Source organism: Pleurodeles waltl, chromosome 2_2 (assembly GCF_031143425.1).
Source record: "Pleurodeles waltl isolate 20211129_DDA chromosome 2_2, aPleWal1.hap1.20221129, whole genome shotgun sequence".
NCBI lineage: Eukaryota > Metazoa > Chordata > Amphibia > Caudata > Salamandridae > Pleurodeles > Pleurodeles waltl.
Window position 1 is genome coordinate 487565006 of NC_090439.1, and position 12428 is coordinate 487577433.

Genomic DNA, 12428 nt, shown 5'->3' on the forward strand with positions numbered 1-12428 from the left:
ACATCATTTCAAAATAGCCATCAGCAATTACACCAAATATGTTGTCAAATATGGTCAATACATTAGTTAACGTATCCCAAACATCACAGTGTGAAGGCCGTCTATACATAAAAGTACGGACATTTGTCATATACAAACACAAATGTGTCTCACATCGCACCGTTTTACCATGACAAATCACCTTTCCAAAGCTAAACACATGAAGACATTTGGATAAATTTGCTCCATATTCTACGCATACAGCATGGCCGTCATAATTTGTTCACGTACATGAGTGCACACAATGCAGAGTCAGATACAAATGTATCCAAAAGTGTCTTGATATTTCATCTTCAAATTATTATTTACATCCACAATATTTTTGACTCTGCATCATGTGCACTACTGTACGTGTAAAAAAAAACACGCCCATGATGTATGCGTCGTGAAATTGATGCTACATGCACAATATATTGGTCATTTCATGTACAGTATTAATTATTAATATTCATATCATATTTTTTCACTCCGCATCATGTGCACCACTGTACGTGTAAAAAAAATGACGCCCATGATGTATGCATGCTAAAAATGACGCTACATGGACAATATGTTGGTCATTTCATGTACAGTATTAATTATTAATATTCATATCATATTTTTTCACTCCGCATCATATGCACCACTGTACGTGTAAAAAAAATGACGCCCATGATGTATGCGTGCTAAAAATGACGCTACATGGACAATATGTTGGTCATTTCATGTACAGTATTAATTATTAATATTCATATCATATTTTTTCACTCACCATCATGTGCACCACTGTACGTGTAAAAAAAAATGACGCCCATGATGTATGCGTGCTAAAAATGACGCTACATTGACAATATGTTGGTCATTTCATGTACAGTATTAATTATTAATATTCATATCATATTTTTTCACTCCGCATCATGTGCACCACTGTACGTGTAAAAAAAACGACGCCCATGATGTATGCGTGGTGAAATTGACGCTACATGCACAATATATTGGTCATCTCATGTACAATTTGAAATATTAATATTCATATCATATTTTTTCACTCCGCATCATGTGCACCACTGTACGTGTAAAAAAAACGACGCCCATGATGTATGCGTCGTGAAATTGACGCTACATGCACAATATATTGGTCATTTCATGTACAATTTGAAATATTAATATTCATATCATTTTTTTTCACTCCGCATCATGTGCACTACTGTACGTGTAAAAAAAATGACGCCCATGATGTATGCGTGGTAAAAATGATGCTACATGGACAATATGTTGGTCATCTCATGTACAATTTGAAATATTGATATTCATATCATATTTTTACACTCCGCATCATGTGCACTGTAATGTGTCAAAAAAATATGACGCACATCTGTGTATGCGTGAAAATATGACGCATTACGCGAAAAGAAAAACGGCGGCCATTTCATGCAGGAAGTGATGTAATAGGATATCCTGTTTACCAAATCTGTACTGGGAGTTGACTTTCACTTTCACTTTGCAGTCTCAGAGTTATCTAGACTGTGTGGTTGTTTGAAAGGTGTTGTCCTGTGTTTTACTGCTTTAGTGTCCTGTGTGCCTTGTATTTTGTCTTTGTGTCAATCTTTTATTGTTGTCTAACATTGTCTCAGTCTGTTTAGTGTTATTTTGTCTATACCTGTGATAGTTTGTATTGTCTGTGGGAGTCTGTTGTGGGTAGCATAGTTTGGGGGGTTAGTTGGGCTATTTTTCTCCTTCTTCTTGTTCTTTCACACCTCTACCTTTCCCCATTTCCCACTTTTTCTTTCATTTTTCTTTTGTACTTTTTTACACCTCTCATCATGTCAGGTAGGCCTCGCCTGTCCAGGATGGGTGAGGACGAATTGGGGGGCTTCATATGGCTCGTAAGCCATTTCCTCCCACTGATGCTGGAGGCTGGGGGCCATGTGATACAGGGGTATCACACGGAGGCGAGGAAAATCCGGTGGGAGAAGGTGCGCCATCACCTGCTCCGGGTCTACGGGAGTCTGAGGAATATCCATCAACTCAAGCACCGCTGGGCAGATCTGATCAGCAGGGAACAGGACCTGCTGGACCACCTGGGACTCCGGATTGGTGGCTATGTTGGTGAGTACTAATCAATTACATGGGAATAATAGGAATGTGTGCGTGAACATGTGATGATTGGTAGCCAATCTGCAAAATAAGTAGCTGACTGCGTGTTATGCTAGGGAAACCTAGGCCCATGGGTATACACATAAATCCCCATTTTTGCTACACATGTACACCCAATAACAGCAGTAAAATGCAACATCTATTTGTATTTTGCTAAGTAGCCCCCTCTCTGCGTCACAAAATGATGCAAATGCTGCGCTACAAAGATATACATATGTGTCCAAATGTGTATTTGTTGCAGGATGTGTATGAAGACCTATGCTACCAGGCCGATGCCTCATTTTTGCAACACATACCAGATGGCTGTAGCTGCATGGAATGTACTGTTGCATTTGTGTCTGAAAAGCAACACGTGAACTGCTCTATTTGTACTCTACTGGTCATAATGGCCAGTGAGTACGTCATGTAGAAACAACATACCTACATATGTAGACGCCATAGCTAGACCGAAAATTGCAAACACATGATGATGCTACACATGTGTGTTGCCTTCACGTCACATGAAGTTAGTCATGTTGTCCACACATATGTCACATGTGTGTCTGGTTGCTGTGTGTTGAACCTGTCCACATAGCCTGTTTGATTGTGAGTGGTCATGCAGTTCTCATGGAACCAGTTGTGGAATGTTTCTCTCTGGGATGCACATGCTGAGATGTATGGATCACATGATTGTTGGGGCCTACTAATGGAGGATTAACTTGGACGACACATGACTGTCCTGGCCACTGCATGAGTGTAGTAGGGTGTGTCACTGGAGCAGGAGACTCATCCAATGATAATCTAGAATACAAAGTCAGCCAGGCAGGATGAGCATGTGTGAAAGTGTATCATTACCATGTAATATTCACACACTGTCATTGTAACAGAAATTATTTGTCTGTTCACCCAGTCTGAGTATAATCTTCCTTTCATGCTTTACAGGTGGACCAGCCCCGTACACCTTTGGTGAGGTGGCCCATTTTGACGACCCCGATACCTACAGTGAGTGTTGCCTAAGTGCTATTTACATTGTTTGGAAATGAAGCATGATGGATTACTGTGTGTTCAGGATAATTCATGATTTGATGTGCTGGCCGTTCATTGGCTTTGTTGTTTTGGTGTGATATCAAATTGGAATAATGTTTCTGTAAAGCAATACCTAGTCATCTCTCAGATTGAGGGGAAGTAGGTCATTCAATTAGTGCGACAATTGGGAATGGCATGACTCATTTTGAATACACTGGTCAATGTTAGACTTGGTCAGGAACTTGCCATTAACTGAGTCAGCATATCAGACTGACAGTCTCCCAGATAGCTTAGGCACATGGCTTCGATGACAAGTGCTTCTTCCTAGTTGAGGATGGACTGTGTACACTGTAGGTCGGATCTTCCGGGGGCATGTACTTCCACAAGGTGACCTCGAAGTGTGTGTGACTTGAGTGCAATGGCCTAGGTGTTCTGTTGAATCATGTGAATGGGTGTTCTACCTCCTCTGTGTGTGTTGTAAAACATGCCTCACTAATAGTATGTTATGTTGGGCTAAGTCATATCATTTTGACATGTGTGGACCTGGGATGTGACAAGGTTGGGCTGACTCCAACGTGTTGCTAGCCCTTCATAGGTGTTGTGTGTGAAGGCACATGCTTGTTGAACTTTCTGTACACTCCTGGTTGTGCATTGATCATGGGATTGTTGTTTGTTCTTCCCACACCACCCACAAAGACTGGGATGTTACTGTGAAACAGGGTACCTAGGACTGTAGCAACCAGTATGTTACACGTACTTAACACCTTTTGTGACTTGAGTTTGTACCTAGGTCCAGATGTAGCAAAATGTCTACACATTGCAAATAGCATAATTTGATGTTAGTGAGTTGCAAACGTCTGTTTCCTAATCCGAAATGTTTTTGGTGGTCATGTACATATTCGCAAAATGCTTTTCTAAATGAAAAAAATAAAGGAGTTTACCAGCCCTACTTGCAAATCACAGTGGTAGGCAATCCCATTTGCTAACGAGTACGTGGTTGCAAAGTGAGTAGCTGTTATCATCAACTTGAAGTGGATGCTAACCAACTTGCTGACTGGAAGGGGTCCTCATTGTGAACCTTCACCTTTGTGAGTGGACCAAAATACTCCTGCACAAAACAGCCAGTGGTCTAGGGGAGCAATAATTATTGTGTAAATTACGAAAAATCAATTGTTGTGAATTTAAACAAATCGCAGCTCATTTTCCTTTCAGATAAAGGGCCTACACTTGGTGAAAAATAACTTGCTTCATTTAAAGCAGTCACGTCTATGGAGTTCTGCTGTTCCCAGCAGGCCTCCATCCCCGTGAGTGCCCATAGTTGCTAAGGTGGTGCAAGTTGGAACCCACATCATTGATGTTCATGAGGTGGGATGTAGGGACCCCATAGTGACTCGCAGACGGTGTCAGAGACACCGTTCAGCTTTGCAATTTGCTAGTTGATTTCCCATCAATTCCTACATCTGGCCCATAGTGTCGACATATGCCATTGGATTCAAGCTAGCCTGGCTGATGAGGGGTGAAACCCCGAAACCGGTCCCAGGATGCTTGTTTCCGGTCCAGTGAGGACCTGGCTTGGCAGTTCGGCCTGGACTGTTCCCATGGGGAACAGGGTCAAGACTGATTTGCATATGGCTGGGTCCAAACTGGGGTGGCATGGTGAGCAAAAGGACGATGGATTAAACCCAGATCTGTGACTGGGGGTGAGTGTTTGACAATGTTCAGCATTCCGTCCATCACTTGTTGTTTTTGCTTTGTCGCCCTAAGTGGGAAGGGTATGCCCAGACGTGGGTCCCGTGCTTCCCATGCCACTGGATTCAAGCTAGCCTGGCTGATGAGGGGTGAAACCCCGAAACCGGTCCCAGGATGCTTGTTTCCGGTCCAGTGAGGACCTGGCTTGGCAGTTCGGGCTGGACTGTTCCCATGGGGAACAGGGTCAAGACTGATTTGCATATGGCTGGGTCCAAACTGGGGTGGCATGGTGAGCAAAAGAACGATGGATTAAACCCAGATCTGTGACTGGGGGTGAGTGTTTGACAATGTTCAGCATTCCGTCCATCACTTGTTGTTTTTGCTTTGTTGCCCTAAGTGGGAAGGGTATGCCCAGACGTGGGTCCCGTGCTTCCCATGCCACTGGATTCAAGCTAGCCTGGCTGATGAGGGGTGAAACCCCGAAACCGGTCCCAGGATGCTTGTTTCCGGTCCAGTGAGGACCTGGCTTGGCAGTTCGGGCTGGACTGTTCCCATGGGGAACAGGGTCAAGACTGATTTGCATATGGCTGGGTCCAAACTGGGGTGGCATGGTGAGCAAAAGAACGATGGATTAAACCCAGATCTGTGACTGGGGGTGAGTGTTTGACAATGTTCAGCATTCCGTCCATCACTTGTTGTTTTTGCTTTGTCGCCCTAAGTGGGAAGGGTATGCCCAGACGTGGGTCCCGTGCTTCCCATGCCACTGGATTCAAGCTAGCCTGGCTGATGAGGGGTGAAACCCCGAAACCGGTCCCAGGATGCTTGTTTCCGGTCCAGTGAGGACCTGGCTTGGCAGTTCGGGCTGGACTGTTCCCATGGGGAACAGGGTCAAGACTGATTTGCATATGGCTGGGTCCAAACTGGGGTGGCATGGTGAGCAAAAGAACGATGGATTAAACCCAGATCTGTGACTGGGGGTGAGTGTTTGACAATGTTCAGCATTCCGTCCATCACTTGTTGTTTTTGCTTTGTCGCCCTAAGTGGGAAGGGTATGCCCAGACGTGGGTCCCGTGCTTCCCATGCCACTGGATTCAAGCTAGCCTGGCTGATGAGGGGTGAAACCCTGAAACCGGTCCCAGGATGCTTGTTTCCGGTCCAGTGAGGACCTGGCTTGGCAGTTCGGGCTGGACTGTTCCCATGGGGAACAGGGTCAAGACTGATTTGCATATGGCTGGGTCCAAACTGGGGTGGCATGGTGAGCAAAAGAACGATGGATTAAACCCAGATCTGTGACTGGGGGTGAGTGTTTGACAATGTTCAGCATTCCGTCCATTACTTGTTGTTTTTGCTTTGTCGCCCTAAGTGGGAAGGGTATGCCCAGACGTGGGTCCCGTGCTTCCCATGCCACTGGATTCAAGCTAGCCTGGCTGATGAGGGGTGAAACCCCGAAACCGGTCCCAGGATGCTTGTTTCCGGTCCAGTGAGGACCTGGCTTGGCAGTTCGGGCTGGACTGTTCCCATGGGGAACAGGGTCAAGACTGATTTGCATATGGCTGGGTCCAAACTGGGGTGGCATGGTGAGCAAAAGAACGATGGATTAAACCCAGATCTGTGACTGGGGGTGAGTGTTTGACAATGTTCAGCATTCCGTCCATCACTTGTTGTTTTTGCTTTGTCGCCCTAAGTGGGAAGGGTATGCCCAGACGTGGGTCCCGTGCTTCCCATGCCACTGGATTCAAGCTAGCCTGGCTGATGAGGGGTGAAACCCCGAAACCGGTCCCAGGATGCTTGTTTCCGGTCCAGTGAGGACCTGGCTTGGCAGTTCGGGCTGGACTGTTCCCATGGGGAACAGGGTCAAGACTGATTTGCATATGGCTGGGTCCAAACTGGGGTGGCATGGTGAGCAAAAGAACGATGGATTAAACCCAGATCTGTGACTGGGGGTGAGTGTTTGACAATGTTCAGCATTCCGTCCATCACTTGTTGTTTTTGCTTTGTCGCCCTAAGTGGGAAGGGTATGCCCAGACGTGGGTCCCGTGCTTCCCATGCCACTGGATTCAAGCTAGCCTGGCTGATGAGGGGTGAAACCCCGAAACCGGTCCCAGGATGCTTGTTTCCGGTCCAGTGAGGACCTGGCTTGGCAGTTCGGGCTGGACTGTTCCCATGGGGAACAGGGTCAAGACTGATTTGCATATGGCTGGGTCCAAACTGGGGTGGCATGGTGAGCAAAAGAACGATGGATTAAACCCAGATCTGTGACTGGGGGTGAGTGTTTGACAATGTTCAGCATTCCGTCCATCACTTGTTGTTTTTGCTTTGTCGCCCTAAGTGGGAAGGGTATGCCCAGACGTGGGTCCCGTGCTTCCCATGCCATTGGATTCAAGCTAGCCTGGCTGATGAGGGGTGAAACCCCGAAACCGGTCCCAGGATGCTTGTTTCCGGTCCAGTGAGGACCTGGCTTGGCAGTTCGGGCTGGACTGTTCCCATGGGGAACAGGGTCAAGACTGATTTGCATATGGCTGGGTCCAAACTGGGGTGGCATGGTGAGCAAAAGAACGATGGATTAAACCCAGATCTGTGACTGGGGGTGAGTGTTTGACAATGTTCAGCATTCCGTCCATCACTTGTTGTTTTTGACATATGATTCATGGCCAGGGGTTCAATCTTAGCACACAACTATTTCGAAATGCCATTGAGTGAGGATTGTGATTCTTATCACATAGAATGACATATGTAGTGAAGTCAGTATGCGGACGAGCTGGTGCCATAATGTATAATGCCTTAGGTATGAATTGTATGAGTAGTTTAGGGTGATGTCATCCATCATGTAGAGACATGGATATGCTATATGTGATATGCCCTTCGGTATGCATGATTCACATGTACTTCCTCTGAGCCTTCCCGTGAACTATGTTGTAACAATTGCTGCAACCAATACATTGCTAGTAATGGACAAATTACCCATTGTGGTATTCAACCCACTGTAAATTCTATGCTCAATATTTGCCTTTTCTCTTCACAGCTGCAAACCTGAGTGCCGCAGCTCGCAACCAGTTTGAGTGCCGGGCAATGAGGTACAGCCACATCCTGCAGGTGCAGTGTGGGTATCGGAGGATGGCCCGCAGATACAATTCGGAACGGGCCTCCGGGGCGTGGTATGCCACACCACAGGCTCCCCCAACGGTGCCCCCAACAACCCCCGCCACTACATCCACCAGGTCTGGCCAAGTGGACCCAGCAATGGACCAGGCATCCTCATCCAGACCTGGACCCAGCTGTGTGGTGGGAGCAGGGCAGTCCCGTGCCCACACCACTCCACCAACACAATCCACCTCCACCGGCACCCAGACCTGCACTGACCCTCCGATCAACCCAGCGGACTTCCACGCATTGTCAAGGAAATTGGACAGGTTGATTGCAAAAGTTGACACCCTGACGGAGGACATGGCTGAGGTGAAGAGGAAGGTGCGCTCCATCCGGCGAACACTACGGAGGCCAAATCAGTAGACATTTTGCCCTCCAGAACTTTTACCCCACCCCTCTCACCTCTTTCCTATTTCATACTGTTAGTTGGGTTTGGGGGGTTAGTTATAGGATAAGTGTAGGAAATTAGCTTAGTTAGTGTTAGGTAAGAGGGTGGGGGGTCCTTCTTCTTTATATCTTATCATTTTGTGTGGGAGGGTGGGTGTCAGGCAATGTTGGGATTCCTGTTTAAAAAAAAAATAAAAAAAATCTATAAAAAAATATAATAAAAAAAATATATGTTTGTTTAGGATAGTGTAGTATGTGTGTAGGTTAGTAAGTGTTGTCCTGCATGTGTCTTGTCTCATAATGGTGGGTGGGGGGTTGATGTTTAGATCGTTTCGTTACATGTGTAGAGTAAGTTTAGCTTAGGTTAGTTAGGGACAGTTGTGGGTTAGTAGTAGTCAGGTTAGATTAGTGTAGGTTTATCTTTCCCTTAGTTGCCTCTTTTATTACTTATTGGAAATAAAAAATTTGTTAACCCTTTACCTGATGCGTTAGGTGCTACCTTTTCATGGCCTTGACATCAGTGTAGCAGAAAGTTTTAGTATGACATTTGTGTCCTATGCTCGCTATCCCCAGGCTATTGAGGTTTAACATGCCAGCTACCCGTGTGCTAACTTGGTAAGTATCCACCATGTGGGAGAGCCACCATTGGTAGTGTGCATAGATCATCAAGATTTGGGGTTGGTATGTATCCTACTTCACAAAGAGTGCTTCCAGAGTTGATTTTGTAGGTAAATAGATAGGTCAGACAGCATTGTGAAGTTCAGGGAGAGCTTTGTAGATGAGTATTTGTTCACACTCTTGTCTTGTTGCTGTCATTGCTGACCTACATCATGTGTGTACTGCTTGAGCATGACTTTCCTTCATGGTAGTATACGCTGTAAGGGTGATTGATGCAGTGTAATTTGGTTATCATTCCTTTCATTTTACAGCATAATTTCTTGTTTTAGTATTGCAAGGTGCCTACATTTCTCAGCCACCATTAGTTGTCTAGAATAGCTATGGATGGGGCCTCATTCTGTCCAACACAGCATGATTGTGTGTGCTTAGTCCCTACATCAGTTATTTTCCTCAGTCTAGTAAAGCTATGATGCAATCCTGGCCACTGCACAGATGTTTCAGTATACATGAAATCAGGACAGTAGTATAGAGAATCGACATGGTTGCCACACAGCCACTTTGGAGTTATGTACTGCACAGTTGAAGTGTGAAATGACACAGAGACACAATAGGTGTGCAAGTGATATTTATTTTTAGGTGGAGTAGTGCAAAAGTCCATTAACAATGTTAGGTGAGTCCGTTCTGGTGCATTCTTAAATGGTGATCCTATTTACAGGGTGTGGATGATGCTCCTGACATGCTGGGGTGATGTCACAGACGGTGCAGAGGAACAGAAATTGCCAAATGGTAGGAGAGAAACATTTACAGCCAATGTGGACAAGTTAAACAGTGGATTGCCGAACAGTCATTGAGGGTAGTTGGAGTGAGGCTGACATGTGTCAAAACGTAGGACCTTGGTCAGAGTAGGGCATGGTGCAGGGACTAGGGCTTCCGGGTACTCTTGCGAGTGAATGTTATCTGTTCCATGTCTTCTTCTTCTGATGTGTGTGTTGCCTGGTGTGTCCTTGTTGTTGTTGGTTGTGAAGGGGCAACACACACCTCAGTGTCAGAAGACATGGAGGCAGACATCCCGGGGGCTGATCCCTGTCCAGTTATGAAGGGCAGTACTGCAGCAAGGAGGGCGTGCTGGTTTTTCAGAATGGCAGCCACATCCCGATGGTAGGCAGCCAGGTCGGCCCTGAGGGGTTCGATGTTGCATTCGTGCACACGCTGACTGGCTTGCTGTTGGAGTTGTTTGGTCAACTGGATGACAGCTGTGCAGATTGCCTTCTGTGTTACTAAAAGTTCCTCCAACAGCGATGTTCTGGCTTGCATTGCAGCTGCCTGATCAGCAGTTGACAGCATGCACGAACGCACCCCCTCAAGGCTGGCTGCCATAGTTTGCATCCCCACCCGCACCTCCTTGGCCAGCTCCCGCTGGACCCCAACGACTGTTCTTTCGAAGCTGGTGCCAGTGTCGTCAGAGTCCTCAGCTGTGTTGGAGCTGGCAGGTCTTACAATTGGGGTGGCGGGTGGTTCTACTGTGGTGGTTGCTTCTTCTTGGCTCCTCCTTGTTACTGAAGGGGGGGTTTGGAGGCTTTCGAGGACCATGTCAATGGTCTCTTGTGTGAGGTTGATGGTCTCGTCATCCATGTCATCAGGGAACTCATGGACAGGCATATCGGCAGGAGATCCGTGTTCCTCTGCAAAGAAACAGGGTACAATTAGTGTGTCTGTGTTGAGATCATTTTGCACTAAGATACAAGCCTTTGGATGCCTTAACTTTGTACTCTGATTTTGTCTTGGTATCTGCTGTCCGTCATAGGGCATTGTTGTAGGCCTATGGCCCACCTGTGTGTCACATGTATGATATGGAGCTATCAGACATGCCTGCCAGGTCATCTCTAGGTGTTGATTTGTAATTATTTCGGAATATGCATTTTTTTGTCCTACTCCTCCCTCGGTGTTTCACTATTGTTATGGAGGGACATTTGTTTGGGTGGGCTCTCATTATCCTACATGTGATTCTTGGCTTTCTAGGCAGCAGGATAGCTAATGGTGTGGGGGACTAAGTTTGACCCACTTGTAAATAACTCTGTCACCCAGATATTCTATTTAGCTCAGACAGACTAGCAGTGCCTCTGGTCTCCCACAACAGAGGAATGTTTAGAAGTCCAAGCCCATGACATCTTTGGGACTTCTCAGGGAAGTGGTGGTCACTCAGGTCCTACACATTTCTATCTTTTCCGGTATGTTCCCATACACAAATGACACAGACAGTATTTGTTTGATATGAAGTTTCATTGTACAACTGACTTGTAGGAATTTAGGTGTGAGCCCCAATAACCAAAACAATACACACAGTTAGAACTGAAATAGTCCGCAGGAGAGTAATACATTGGTACACAGCTATCATGGTGCCTAACATTTTCTACTCTCCCTCTGCTTGTTCTATATATAGCACAGCATGTTAAGTTTGGAGCTTGGCTGTCTGAATCACAGGGGAGACATCATCCCTCATATCAGAGGAATGGGCTGGGATCTGGTTGTGCATCAGCAGCAAGGCAGGCAGCATCTAGATGTGATTTTCTGTTTGTAAACTCCCCCATGCGTGTCTTGGGACGAGGAAGTGAATTTAAAAGACATATGTCATTGTGATGACAAAGTTTCCCTACGCAGGAATGGCAAACCTTAACCCCTAACACATCTATCATCAACGAACCAGACGGTATCCTTGACTGGGGCACAGAGTGAATATGTTCTGGCAAACTCCAGTGCAGAAGTAGGCAAAACAGGGTGATTTGACTAATTGCCAACACCTTAGGACTGACTATTTGCTATATTAACTGATAGGAAGGGCAATGAGATTCATTTAGTGCAAAGTGCTCTGAGGCACTTAGATGTCAGCAAATGAGTATAAGTACATTCAGGGTAAGATGCACAAAGGCCTCCAGCCTGAGGCTATTGCGCAAAGTATACGTTTCACTTGCCACGCTACACTTTGACTGACTGTGGGTGTTGTGACTGCCCTGCCAGCACACTTGCCTCACAGGCCCTGCACCATACACTTTTTATTCACATTGCATGATCTGTACATGTTAGGTGGCATGACCTATGTATGTCAATGTTAGGATGTGGTATGGATGTAAACATTGTTGATGTTTGTATCTGATGGGGTCTCATGTGTGTCTTACTGGATTGGCCTGTTTATCGTATGAATGTCCTATTTTTTGGTTAGACTGTGCAGATGTGTTTCATTGACCAGTTGCCTGTGTCCCCTCGTCAATGTTGTTGTCTGAGCAGTATGACATTTGTGATGTAGCATTGTTGGGCAGGCACGTGAGGGACCCTGACGTATGCAGCATGTGTGTGTCGTTAGTGCTGTGTGGCTCCTATTGCTGTTTACTTAGGCTTATGTATGTGTCAGTTAT